Genomic DNA, 13,827 nt, shown 5'->3' with positions numbered 1-13,827 from the left:
GTGCAAACTCCATACAAACAGTGACCCAGAGCCGGGATCGAACCTGGGACCTCGGTGCCGTGAGGCAACTGTGCTAACTCACAGTAGTAATTAAGTTATGACCGCCACATGAGGAGATATTATTAATAATAATAATCTTTATTGTCACAAGTAGGCTTACATTAACATTGCAATGAAGTTACTGTCAACATTTTCGAGTCGCCATATTCCGACGGCTGTTCGGGTACATGGAGGGAGAATTCTGAATGTCCAAATTGCCTAATAGGGACTGGAGGCCAAAAGCTTGGTCAAAGAGGTGGGTTTTAAGGAGCATCTTAAAAGCATGCTCTTAAAGAGCAAGGTGGAAAGATTTAAAAGGAAGAATTTCAGAGCTAATTGCCTGTATGGCTAAAGGCATGGCCGCCAATGGTAAAATGAAGCCAATGGAGGAATGCCAAAGATCCCAGGGTTGGAGGAACTTAGGGTAGAGGAAGTTACAGATATCAGTGGGATAATTTGAGCAGACCAGTTTTGGACAACTTCAAATATTTTTTTTTTTAATTCCCAAAGTGCCTTACAAATAGGCAAGAATGAAAAGTCAGGAAGGAGAGATTAGATGGATTAACAGGGCTAGATTAGAGAATGGGTTTCAAGGTGAATGCAATCGATGGCGAGCAACAGCCAGAAATAGTAAGAGTAAGATTAGGGCAGTTGAAAATGAGTCCGCAACCGTGAGATGAAGGGAATGAATCAGTGTTATTTTCTATTATTCCAAATAAACGTGCTCACCATTTCTTGGGCACCAATAAACGTGCTCACCATTTCCTGGGCACCAATAAACGCGCTCACCATCTCTTGGGCACCAATAAACGTACTCACCATTTCTTGGGCACCAATAAACATACTCGCCATTTCTTGGACACCAATTTGGGATTGGGTGTAAAGAACTTTGGGACATCCTGAGGTCATGAAAGGTGCTATTTAAATGCATGCTCCTTGTTTCTTCCTTCTTTACTTACCTCAGACAACTCATTCTTCCCAAATGATCCGCCCAACTGCATTGCCTAGATCCAGCAAGTCATCTACAGAGTTTACTTGTGGTTGTGAAAGGCACTACATATATGTAAAGCTCCTCCTTCCTTTTCTATATTGTGCTTGAAGCAGTAAAGTAACCATGACCCTATTTGAGCAGGCTTGACGTTGATCATAAGCAGCAACAACATTGCAAGATAAAACATATGATGCATTTTTAAAAATAAATACAAGCACATTAATGGACAGGTTCACAAATTGGCTGAGGACAGATCTGCAGAAACTAGCAACATCAACTAATTACCTGTAGTAAGGTTTCATTAGCACAAAGGGAAAGACAATTAAAAACTCATTTAAACCCAATAAGTTTGGTCTTACATTGAAAGGAACTGGGTAAAGAGGCATCTTGATTATGTTTTAAAGCAATGATAATGAGCAGACATGTTGCCATATGTAAAAAAAAATGCAACGCACTAATTGTTTTCTTCACTGCCCACTTGGGACATAGCGACAGGCTTGACCACGTCCAATCAATAATATTTTTCATTCACTACAAAAAAAACGCATTGCTCAAGGCAAATCATTTCCAGTCTGCGTCCCTGCCAATTCACATCATGTAAATGAAGTCAGTTTTTGCAGCTCATTAATAATCATCCATTTAATTATTACAATGCAAAATCCTTGTCAGAACCAATTAACCTCTTACTCTCAAGAGCTGCTCCGAAACATCAGAAATACAAAAATCAATGGCTCGCTTTGAGATAGCCCCACAGCAAGTTCTACTAATGCAGTCCATCAAAATGAGAAATACAATTAAATTGCAACCAATTAGTGTGTGAGAAATGGGTTCAGTTTTGGACTTCATCCGAAAGGATGGATGTTGAGGTAACACAAAGATTCACTGGGATGCTGCCTGACATTATATGGCAGCGTAAAAAATTGGGGCTGCTTCCTTTAGGATAAAGGTTGGATGGGCGGCATGGTGGCGCAGTGGTTAGCACTGCTGCCTCAAGGTGCTGAGGATCCGGGTTTGATCCTGGCCCCGGATCACTGTCCATGTGGAGTTTACACATTCTCCCAGTGTTTGTGTGGGTCTCAACCCCACAACCCAAAGATGTTCAGCGTAGGTGGATTGGCCATGCTCAATTGCCCCTCAATTGGGAAAAAAAAATGAATTGGGTACTCGGAATTTTAAAAAAAGGATAAAGATTTGAACTTTGAACACAATCCAAGCGAGCACTCCAGTGCTGTACTGAGGGAGTGCTGCATTGTTAAAGGTGCTGTTTTTTGGCTGAAACCTTTAACAAAAGCCCAGTCTGCCCTCGGTAAATGATTCAGCAGCCCTATGCGACAACTGGGAGAATTCTCTCATCATCCCTCAATAAGCACCTCCAAAAATAGACATAGACATAGAACAGTACAGCACAGAACAGGCCCTTCGGCCCTCGATGTTGTGCCGAGCCATGATCACCCTACTCAAACCCACGTATCCACCACATACCCGTAACCCAACAACCCCCCCCCTTAACCTTACTTTTATTAGCACACTACGGGCAATTTAGCGTGGCCAATCCACCTAACCCGCACATCTTTGGACTGTGGGAGGAAACCGGAGCACCCGGAGGAAACCCACGCACACACGGGGAGGACGTGCAGACTCCGCACAGACAGTGACCCAGCCGGGACTCGAACCTGGGACCCTGGAGCTGTGAAGCATTTATGCTAACCACCATGCTACCGTGCTGCCCCTGCTGCACATACTGCTGTGTTTCAACACAAAACAATAGTCAGTGGCTGCAGGAACAATTCATTGGCTGTGAGACACCTTTGGGATGTCCTGGGGATACAAAAGATACTATACAAATGAAAACTGATGAAAAAGGAACAAAAAGGTTTGAAAGAAGAGAATGCTCCCAGTATCTTGAGGGTGACATGCACTGAACCCTAGTACCTAGGTATGTAGAATGTCCTCATAGAATCTGTAAATGGTCACCTGATTAGCAGATAGAGAATGTTGGAAAAACAAACCCCACAATCCCCCATGCTTCAGGAGTGTGTTTGTCTCGATGTTGTATTTATTCATGGGATGTCGGGGTCACTGGCAAGGTCAGTACTGCCCATGGCATTGCCCTGGAGATGGCGTTGGAACCTGTCACGGAGGGAGTTTCATGTTTTTGTCATGGAGGGAGTTTCATTTTTTTGACCCAGCAATACTGAAGGAACAGCAATATATTTCCAAGTTAGAATGATGTGTGACCCAAAAGGGAACATGCTGGTTGTGCTGTTCCCATGCTTCTCAATGTGCCTGGGTAGGGGGCTCTTTTGGAGGATCAGTGTAGGTTCAATGGCCTCCTTCTACTCTTGTGGGATTCTTACTATTTGTTGTCCTGTTCCAGGTGGTAGAGTACGCTGGTTTGGAAGGCGCCGTTGAAGGGGTTTTGGAAGAGTTGCTACGGCTGTGCGCAGATGGAGAGAGTGAATGTTGAAGGTAGTGAGTGGGATGCGATCAAGCGGTCATTCACAAGGTGATTAGAAGTCTTATTTGGGAAGTCAACCAGAAATCAATGATGGCATTGCAATCTTGAAGTTCTGACCATAAAGCATTCTCAATATGAAGAGAATCCTAGACTGCAGGTGTGGTGGTTACAGAGCATAAACTGTAATTGAAATATTAAATGTTAATGTCAAATAATAAGCCAACATAAGTTTAAGGCATTAAACCCTGCTTCATCTTATCAATACAAGTCTTTATATTGGCAAATTTAAAAAACCCACAATTGATAAGTAGTACCTTGAAATCTCAAGTTGGAATTTTACAAGAAATATTTAGATAAGTTGAGTTTTGATAAAGCTGGAGTATCCTTGAAGCCATGGTTCCCATATTGGATGCTTACAATGCTGTTGCCATGTTGGTCAGAGTCTTTTCATAGCCACTTCCACAAATCAGTGCCAAAGCAAACAGAGTTAAGTATGTACAGCACAGATAACATTCACGATTAGCATGTGGCCTTATGCAAGGAATGATGCATCACATCACAAAGAAATCCCTTCCTTTCTCACCTCTTATTGGATTGCTCAGCCAACAGGGCTTGTTGCTACAAGATAGGGAAATGCTGATTAAAAGCTAAAATCAACATTTAGAATGGAGTCTGGTTTGCTAAATCCATTTCAACATCATCATAGAACATACAGTGCAGAAGGAGGCCATTCGGCCCATCGAGTCTGCACCGACCCACTTTAGCCCTCACTTCCACCTTTTCCCTGTAACCCAATAACCCCTCCTAACCTTTTTGGTCACTAAGGGCAATTTATCATGGCCAATCCACCTAACCTGCACGTCTTTGGACTGTGGGAGGAAACCGGAGCACCCAGAGGAAACCCAGGCAGACACGGGGAGAACGTGCAGACTCCGCACAGACAGTGACCCAGCGGGGAATCAAACCCGAGACCCTGGTGCTATAAAGTCACAGTGCTACCCACTTGTGCTACCGTGCTGCCCCAATCGAGAGATTGTCCATCACACACAAATTAGAGTGAAGATGGAAGATGGCCATTTTCTCCACTTCTAGGACTGCGATTCACCACCTTCTTCTCAATAATGAACTTGAAATAGTGCCTTGGCCCAATTCCCTTCAATGCTAAACATTTTTTTTAAAAAATGCATCCAGTATGCGAAAATCTAACAAGAGAAGAGTCAGGCTTAAATATCAGATGGTGACTGAGTCAGCCAGGATCCAATAAAACATCAATATGAAAAAAGTTAACATGCCATCCTTCATCAGGCACTGAGAAACGTGCTGTATAATTTCAGCAGTTAGTTTATAAAATTTGGACTGAACATCTCAAACCAATGCAAGGCTATCAAGCTTTCCCTACATTTAGCAACATAGGAATTATTAGATATAAAAGACCAGGTCCTGTCTACATTCAAGTTTAGTTTGTACCAACTTAATAGTTTGTTTGTTTTTTATAAATTTAGAGTACCCAATTCATTTTTTCCAATTAAGGGGCAATATAGCGTGGCCAATCCACCTAGCCTGCACATCTTTGGATTGTGGGGGCGAAACTCACGCAAACACTGGGAGAATGTGCAAACTCCACCCAGACAGTGACCCAAAGCCGGGATCGAACCTGGGACCTCGGCGCCGTGAGACTGCTACCACGGCGCCACCGTGCTTCCCTACCAACTTAATAGTTACATGATCCAATGATAACGGAGTTGTTGACAATCTCAGCCAATCTCGATCAATGAATTTACAACAGGATGAGGCAGGGGGAACTCAGAACTGGCCCTCCAATGGTCCAGTCCTGATCCTCCGAAGGTCCAGCGCTCACTCAGCGCTGACCCTCTGACAGTCCAGCGCACCCTCCGTATTGATCCTTGGGATGATGTGCTCAAATCTCTGGAATGAGGCTGCAGCACATGGCAATTTGGCTGGCGTTAAAATTTAAGACTAAATTCCCATTTAGTTGTTCAAATACTTCGGCAGAACTGAAGCACTGGGGAGGGTGCAGTGTCCATTTATCATCTGGGTAAGAACATTTCCACCTTGATAGATTCAAAGAGACTATTTTGACATCTACCATTGTAACCAAGGAAGGCAACAGCATTTGCCAATAAAATGCCATAACCACCATCATGGAATAATAGGCAATATAGTTCAAACCCTAAACCCAGCACCGCACTGACGCAACCCCTGACCTCAATGCGCCTGCGGCCCCCCCTAGCCTGGCCAATCTGGGTTCCCCAACACACTCCTGCTTTCTTAGCTATTGATGTCACTGGTTGGGCCAACTTGCATAAAATTGATTGTTATTACAGGAGCCAATGCTCTTATAATTAGATAGTGTTTCTGCTGTTGACAATGTGCTGTCCATAATAATATTAACCTTAAGCCATAACATTAACCCTAAACCCAATGTATCAGCCTAACCCAATATGAGCTGAAGCTTAACTATCAACTCTAATTCGTTGCCAGGAGTCAATCCAGAGTGGAGCTTGCTCCATAATGGCCCCATTATCCGGCCACATGTATCAACAGCACATTCTGAAGATAAGAAGTGGGTCACATAGGGAAAAAGATATAATCATTCAATTGAAAAAATGCACAAAAGCAGTTTTGTTTCCTTTCTGTCCTGCAAGCAGCTGAGTGTGAAATTCGGGCCAGCTCTGCCTGGCACACGACAGCAGCGCTGCACACTGCTGTCTGTGCTAATTAATGGGCAGCCTTACCCAATTAAACCTGCACGGGCTGAAAGATCACTTACTGCTGTGTCTGATGCTCTGTTTCACGGCTACCGTAGTGGCACTAACTACTCTGGAAAAGGCAGAGACTGGGCAGGTGTAACCACTAGGATTTGGTGGTGGTTTGGGGGGGGGGGGGGGGGGGGGGGGGGGGGGGGGCAGTTGGTGGAAGAGAGGCGAATAGCACAGCAACACTAGCATCCTGGCAAAAACTGAACCACAACCCCAAAGAGCGTCTGGGGCACTGGTGGCAGGTTGCTCATATAATCCTGAAGCACTATGGACTGTGAAGCACTAGAAAGCTTTGAACCGACCCAGAGCACCTTCACTGTCAAAGTTTTAAAAAGTACTTGGGAGGTTCTTCTTGAGCCAGTGATGGGTCAACCGCAGTTACTGAGTGATGAGACCATCAATTCATGCAACACGTGATTATAAGTGAACAGTGGTTTTAATCGTCTTACAACAGAGCCTGCCTGTGACGAGATGAACTCTAGATGAACTGGCAGGCAGGCGCCGACTGCCAAGCTTTAGACAACCAGTGTGGGGGGGGGGGGGAAGAGTTATGGGCGGAGCCAAGGGTGGAGCCCAGTACTAACTTCCGTACATTCCCAGTACACCTCCCCCTAGGGGCAGAGCCGCGCAACTGCTCGTGTGCCGAGCTTACAGAGGCATGGTACAACATGTGTGATAACAGTGTGAATTATGCTATTATGATTCACCACATTCATCCCCTGTAAAAAAATCAAGTCCGGCGGGGGTGATGGTTTACAGATTGAGCCTGTCCGGTGGTCGAGTTGTCCGTTGTGATCGGTGGAGCACCGGGGTTGCAGTCTCTTCTGGTGGCTGGATGATCACGGTCGGTTGGGGTACGATGGCAGACTCCGGGGGTGATTCTGTCCGAGCTTCGTACCCGTCTAGTTCGACTGGGGAGTGGGGGCACTGGGAGCTTGTGGGTGCAGGCGCACGGAACATGTGTAGCGAGCTGGTAGGCGCAGGGGCGTGGGGCGCTGCGAGTTGGGTGGGATGTAGTGTGAGGGGTAGCGGTGGTGGTGGTGGGGTTTGATCCTGCAGGCGCCAGGTCCCGGAGGGATAAGGTGTCCTGACGGCCGTCAGGGAACTCTATGAAGACGTATTGGGGGTTTGAGTGAAGTAGGAGCACTTTTTCCACAAGCGGGTCAGTTTTGTGTGCCCTGACGTGCTTCCTGAGGAGCACTGGGCCCGGTGTCTTCAACCATGCCGGGAGCGAAACCCCCGTGGTAGTGCCCCTGGAAAAGATAAAGAGCCGCTCGTGAGGGGTCTGATTGGTGGCGGTACACAAGAGGGACCTAATAGCGTGGAGAGCGTCTGGGAGGACTTCTTGCCAATGGGAGATCGGGAGATTCCTGGACCGGAGGGTCAGTAGGACGGTCTTCCAGACCATCGCATTCTCCCTCTCCACCTGCCCGTTCCCCCTGGGGTTATAGCTGGCAGTCCTGCTCGAGGCGATGCCCTTGTGTAGCAGGTACTGACGCAGCTCGTCGCTCATGAAGGACGAACCCCGGTCGCTGTGTACATAGCTGGGGAAACCAAACAGGGTGAAGATACTATGCAGGGCCCTGACGACTGTGTGGGAGGTCATGTCGGGGCACGGGATAGCAAAAGGGAAGCGGGAGATCTCGTCGGTGAAATTTAGGAAGGACACAGTCGAGGGGAGTGGCCCTTTGAAATCGATAGCGAGGCGTTCAAAAGGCCGAGAAGTCTTGATCAGGTGGGCCCTGTCTGGTCTATAAAAGTGCGGTTTGCACTCTGCGCAAATCGGGCAATCCCTGGTGACGGTTTTTACCTCCTCGGTGGAGAAAGGCAGATTACGGGCTTTAATGTAGTGGGCAAGCAGAGTGACCCCCGGGTGGCAGAGGTCATTGTGGATGGCTTTTAAGCGGTCGCCCTGCGTGCTAGCGCACGTGCCGTGGGACAGGGCATCTGGGGGCTCGTTGAGCTTTCCCGGTCGATACATAATATCGCATTTGTAGGTGGAGAGCTCGATCCTCCACCTCAGAATTTTATCATTGTTAATTTTGCCCCTTTGCGAGTTGTCACACATGAAGGCAACCGATCTTTGGTCGGTGATGAGGGTGAACCTTCTACCTGCGAGGTAGTGTCTCCAGTGACGAATAGCCTCCACAATAGCTTGTGCTTCCTTTTCGATCGAGGTGTGACGAAGTTCCGAAACGGAGAGGGTTCGGGAGAAAAATGCGACTGGTCTCCCTGCCTGATTTAATGTGGTTGCAAGGGCGACCTCTGAGGCATCGCTCTCAACCTGGAAAGGGACGGATTCATCCACCGCCCGCATGGCAGCTTTGGCAATGTCCTCCTTGATGGAGTTGAAGGCCTGACGGGCCTCAGCTGACAGGGGAAAAAGTGTGGCCTTAAAGAGTGGGCGGGCTTTGTCTGCAGACTGAGGGAGCCACTGGGCATAATATGAAAAGAACCCCAGGCACTGTTTGAGGGCCCTGGGACAATGAGTGAGAGGGATTTCTTAGAGGGGACGCATACGGTCCGGGTCAGGGCCCAGGACTCGGTTTTCCACAACATATCCGAGGATGGATAGTCTGGTTGTGCGGAAAACGCATTTCTCCTTGTTGTACGTGAGATTAAGCTTCTGGGCCGTCTGGAGAAATCGATTGAGGTTGGCATCGTGGCCCTGCTGGTCATAGCCGCAGATGGTGACTTTATCCAAGTACGGAAACGTGGCCCGCAGCATTTACTGGTCCACCATTCGGTCCATTGCTCGTTGGAACACCGAGACCCCATTTGTGATGCCAAAGGGGACCCGGAGGAAATGGAAGAGGCGGCCATCGGCCTCGAACGCCGTGAGTGGTGGTCCTCCGGGCGGATTGGGAGCTAGTGGTATGCAGACTTCAGATCCACCATGGAAAAAATCCGATACTGGCCGATCTGATTCACCATGTCTGCAATCCTGGGGAGGGGATACGCGTCGAGGAGCGTAAACCGATTAATAGTCTGACTATAATCTATGACCATGCGGATTTTTTCCCGGGTCTTGACGACCACCACCTGAGCTCTCCAGGGGCTGTTACTGGCCTCTATGATCCCCTCACGTAGGAGCCTCCGGACCTTGGTTCGAATGAACACCCTGTCCTGTAGGCTGTACCGCCTGCTGCGATTGGCTACGGGTTTACAGTCCGGAGTGAGGTTGGCAAAGAGAGATGGGAGGGGGGATTCGCAGCATGGCAAGGCTGCAGATAGTGGGTGGGGGTAGAGGCCCGCCGAAGCGGAGGGTGAGAATCTTGAGATTGCACTGAAAATCGAGTCCCAGTAAGAGTGGGGCGCAGAGTTCGGGCAAGACGTATAGTTGAAAATTAGAGTAACTAGCGCCTTGGATAGTTAGAGTCGCGACGGTGCGTCCTTGGATGTGGACAGAGTGGGAACCTGAAGCGAGGGAGATAGTTTGCCATGCAGGAAAAGCAGGGAGCGAACAGCGTCTTGCCAGATCTGGGTGTACGAAGCTCTCGGTGCTCCCGGAGTCGAAAAGGCACGGTGTACTGTACCCGTTGATTTGGACCGTCGTCATAGAGTTGTGGAGATGTTTTGGGCGCGATTGGTCCAGTGTGACTGCGTTGAGTTGCGGGTCGGCGGTGGCTCGGTCGGCTGCGCTGTGGTGGCCCCGCGATGAGTGCCCGCTGAGGTCGCAGTCTTCAATCAAATTTTCCGAGTTTGGAGAGGGTGGAGGCCAAGATGGCCGCCCCCGTGGATCGCACGTGGCGGGCGACGAGGAAGATAGTGGCCCCATGAGTCACACGTGGTCGGCCGCGTGGTGGGGGTCCGCCAAGATGGCGGCCCCCATGGATCACACGTGGCAGGCGGGGGCATAGGCCGCAGCGTTCCGGGGCCTGCGACTGCGGAGAGCGGTTGCTTTGTTTCGTGGGAGGATTAGGGGCTGGGGCCTTCCTTGCCAGACACACTCTGGTGTAGTGACCTTTTCGCCCGCAGCTGCTGCAGGTCGCATTGCGGGCCGGGCAGTGCTGCCGCGGGTGCTGGGACTGGCCACAAAAGTGGCAGGCTGGGGCAGCATGGTGGCTGGGCAGCCGCACGGCACAGCCTGGGGCAGTCGCTGGTCGGGGGCCCATGATGGGCTCGCGGAGTCCGCAGGAAACGAGGTGAGGCTACGAAATGAGACCTCCATAGTTGTAGCGAGTTCAACAGCTTCTTCTAAATTTTGAGCCCCTTTCTCCAGCAGTCGCTGGCGCACGTAATTCGATCTAAGGCCTACAACAAAGACATCGCGGACAGCAAGTTCTCCATGTTCAGCAGCATTTACTGCCTGGTAATTACAGTCCCGGGATAAGGCTTTCAAGTCTCCTAGAAATTCTTCTAGCAATTCTGTGGGGCGCTGGCGGCGAGTAGTAAAAACGTGGCGCGCGTAGACCTCATTGACGGGCCTCACGTACATTTGGTCGAGTAGGGCCAGGGCCTCTGTATATGAGCCGGTACAGTTTAACTGAGTAGATATACGATGGCTCACCCTTGCGTGCTGTAGGCTGAGTTTCTGCTCCTCCACCGTTTCTGGGGTGCTTACTTCAGCCAGGTAGGCCTTCAAACATCGGAGCCAATGTGAAAAGATTTCTTTCGCCTCTGCATCCTGTGGGTCGAGTTCCAGTCGATCAGGCTTGAGGGCTGATTCCATAGTCGTTCCTCACTGTTTCTTAAGACGATTAAATTGATGAGACCATCAATTCACGCGACACGTGGTTAGAAGTGAACAGTGGTTTTAATCGTCTTACAACAGAGCCTGCCTGTGACGAGATGAACTCTAGATGAACTGGCAGGCAGGCTCCGACTGCCAAGCTTTATACAACCAGTGGGGGGGGGGGGAGGAGTCATGGGCGGAGCCAAGGGTGGAGCCCAGTACAAATTTCCGTGCATTCTCAGTACACCTCCCCCTAGGGGCAGAGCTGCGCAACTGCTCGTGTGCCGAGCTTACAGAGGCATGGTACAACGTGTGTGATAACAGTGTGAATTACGCTATTATGATTCACCACACTGAGACAGCCAATTCCAGCAGTGCTCTCACCTTTTCGACTCCGGGATCAGACTCCGGGATCAGACTCCGGGAACGTTCTCACCCTCTCTGCTCTCGAATCAGAGGTTCAGACTGAAAAAGTGAAAAGCAGATTCTCAGACCTATCATTTAACTAAGAACATCAATCGCTTACTTTTTTAAAAATTCAACATTAGCTGCCTACAACTTCCATGGGAGGATTAATAAATTAAGAAGGGCCCCAATCCGGTGAGAACCTTGCTGCAGATACTTGGCAAGTTGATCAACAAGAGAGAGCAGCCAGCTAGGATTGAAAGTTGCATCGAAAATCCCTCGAGACACTGATTGTCATGCACATCCAGTTTTTTTGAAAATTGTGCCTAGATGTCAGTTCTAAAATTAGTTTCAGTAAGCTCAGTTCAGACTTTTCCCAACCAACCATTGATTTGAATAATTTTGCTTTCAGTTTTTAAAGAAGAAAGGAGCAATAGGGACTGAGTAGGCAAGAGAGAGAGTTACCCTTGTGAGATTGCCGAACCCTGACAAAAATGCTGTTTATATTTTGTCTTGTTTTAGGAAGGGAGCCCATTTATCATCTGGACAGAGAACACAAGGAGGCGAGTCTAATTCCAAGGTTTTGTTTTTAAAGCTTCACAATTTTTCCTTCTGGAAAGTGGGGCCTTTTATCTATGGAGTAAAATTGTTTCGGAAGAAAGATAATTTCTAAAAGCTGCATGCGATATTAAATTGCACCAGTTTTGCTTTGGCGATTCTCTATTTACAGAATCCAGAATAATGTTTTCCCTTCTCAGCGGCTAACTGGAGCTTCAAAAATCCTGGTTGCCAAAAGCTGCAGTGGTCAGAGAGATGAGTTTCCGGATGGATGCAGCCGAGCGATTCTCACCGGGTGCCGCTGCCGGGTAATCAAGTATGCTGGTTACCATTCAATCCAAACAGAAAGCTCCCGGTGATGAGAGTCTGGAGGTCTTGTGATAGGTGCGGGAGGGAAGCCTTCAATTCAAGTAGACATGCGGCAAGGGAATTTGGTGTTGCAGAACAGCAAGGGTGGCCAAGGGCTGACCAAGGGAGGCAAATGTGGCCAGGGAGTGACAAGAGCATTGGGCAGCACGGTAGCATGGTGGTGAGCATAAATGCTTCACAGCTCCAGGGTCCCAGGTTCGGTTCTCGGCTGGGTCACTGTCTGTGCGGAGTCTGCACGTCCTCCCCGTGTGTGCGTGGGTTTCCTCCGGGTGCTCCGGTTTCCTCCCACAGTCCAAAGATGTGCGGGTTAGGTGGATTAGCCATGCTAAATTGCCCGTAGTGTCCTAAAAAAGTAAGGTGGGGGGGGGGGGGGGGTTTGGGTTACGGGTATAGGGTGGATACGTGGGTTTGAGTAGGGTGATCATGGCTCGGCACAACATTGAGGGCCGAAGGGCCTGTTCTGTGCTGTACTAGTCTAAGAGAGGCCCAGGCCAGGACGAAGGTAACTACCAGCTGTGAGTTTGACCATTTTTCTGAAGTTCTGTGGTGCTCCTTTTTATGGTTTTCATTTTCAAAAGTTAATTGTGGGGATACACAGTTAGTTGGGGGCACCGGCCGAAGATTTACCTTGGGGAGGGGGGGGGGGGGGGGGGGGGGGGGGGGGGTCTCAAATATGCTTGGGATTCAGGGCAATATTTTTACCTCAACGTGGCTCTTTCCAAGGGCCAATGGCCTCCTTCAGCACTGTGAATTCTATGATTCTAAAACATTACAAAAATCTGGTCATTATCACATTGCTGCTTCTGGGATCTGGCTGGGTGCAGATCCGTTGCTTCATTTCTTGCATTACAGCAGTGACTTCACTTCAAAAGTACTTCACTGGCTCTAAAGCACATCCAGTTCGCTCCCTGCTTTTCCTGCACGGCAAACTATCTCCCTCGCTTCAGGTTCCTACTCTGTCCTGGCTGTGTGAAAGGCGCTACATGAACAGAGATTTGAGAGTATGCCAGCCAAGAATCAGTCCATGCAGGAGCACGATTCAGAAAAAAGGTCTATAAACGCGGGAATTGACTGCAAGGTTTGTGCTCCCACCCAACGGCAACTCCTTTGGCCCAGAAATATCCCTGCAATGAGCAATTCTCAAATTGGGCACAAGGAGTCACGATGCATTTTGATTTGATTTGATTTATTGTCGCATGTACTTAGTGAAAAGTATTTTTCTGCAGCCGAGGGAACGAACACAGCACGTACATAGTAAACAAAAAGAATAATCAACAGAATACATTGACAAATGGTACATCGACAAACAGTGATTGGTTACAGTGCGGAACAAGGGGCCAAACAAAGCAAATACATGAGCAAAGAGCAGCATTAGGGTGCCGTGAATAGTGTTCTTACAGGGAACAGATCAGTCCGAGGGGGGAGTCATTGAGGAGTCTTGTAGCTGTGGGGAAGAAGCTGTTCCTACGTCTGGATGTGCGGGTCTTCACATTTCTGTACCTTCTGCCTGATGGTAGGCTCTGGAAGAGGGTAAAGCCTGGGTGGGAGGGGT

At 48.7% G+C, this 13,827-nt stretch overlaps 1 protein-coding gene across 9 annotated transcripts in view; it reads right to left on the bottom strand.

The window, feature by feature from the left end:
* The window catches only part of LOC119971787 (liprin-beta-2-like), a 354,279-nt gene that overhangs the window by 259,569 nt on the left and 80,883 nt on the right, over positions 1-13,827 (bottom strand). For 6 of the 9 annotated variants that reach the window (XM_038807902.1, XM_038807901.1, XM_038807908.1 and 3 more), the window contains exon 2: positions 11,328-11,408. The exons of 1 other annotated variant lie outside the window; for it this stretch is intronic. The gene's annotated coding sequence lies outside the window, so the exon portion shown is untranslated. The remainder of the gene's footprint in view (positions 1-11,327; positions 11,409-13,827) is intronic. 2 more of the 9 variants (XM_038807904.1, XM_038807903.1) reach the window with 1 other exon arrangement.

Source organism: Scyliorhinus canicula, chromosome 9 (assembly GCF_902713615.1).
Source record: "Scyliorhinus canicula chromosome 9, sScyCan1.1, whole genome shotgun sequence".
Classification (NCBI taxonomy): Eukaryota; Metazoa; Chordata; class Chondrichthyes; order Carcharhiniformes; family Scyliorhinidae; genus Scyliorhinus; species Scyliorhinus canicula.
This window is presented reverse-complemented; position numbering and strand designations above follow the sequence as displayed.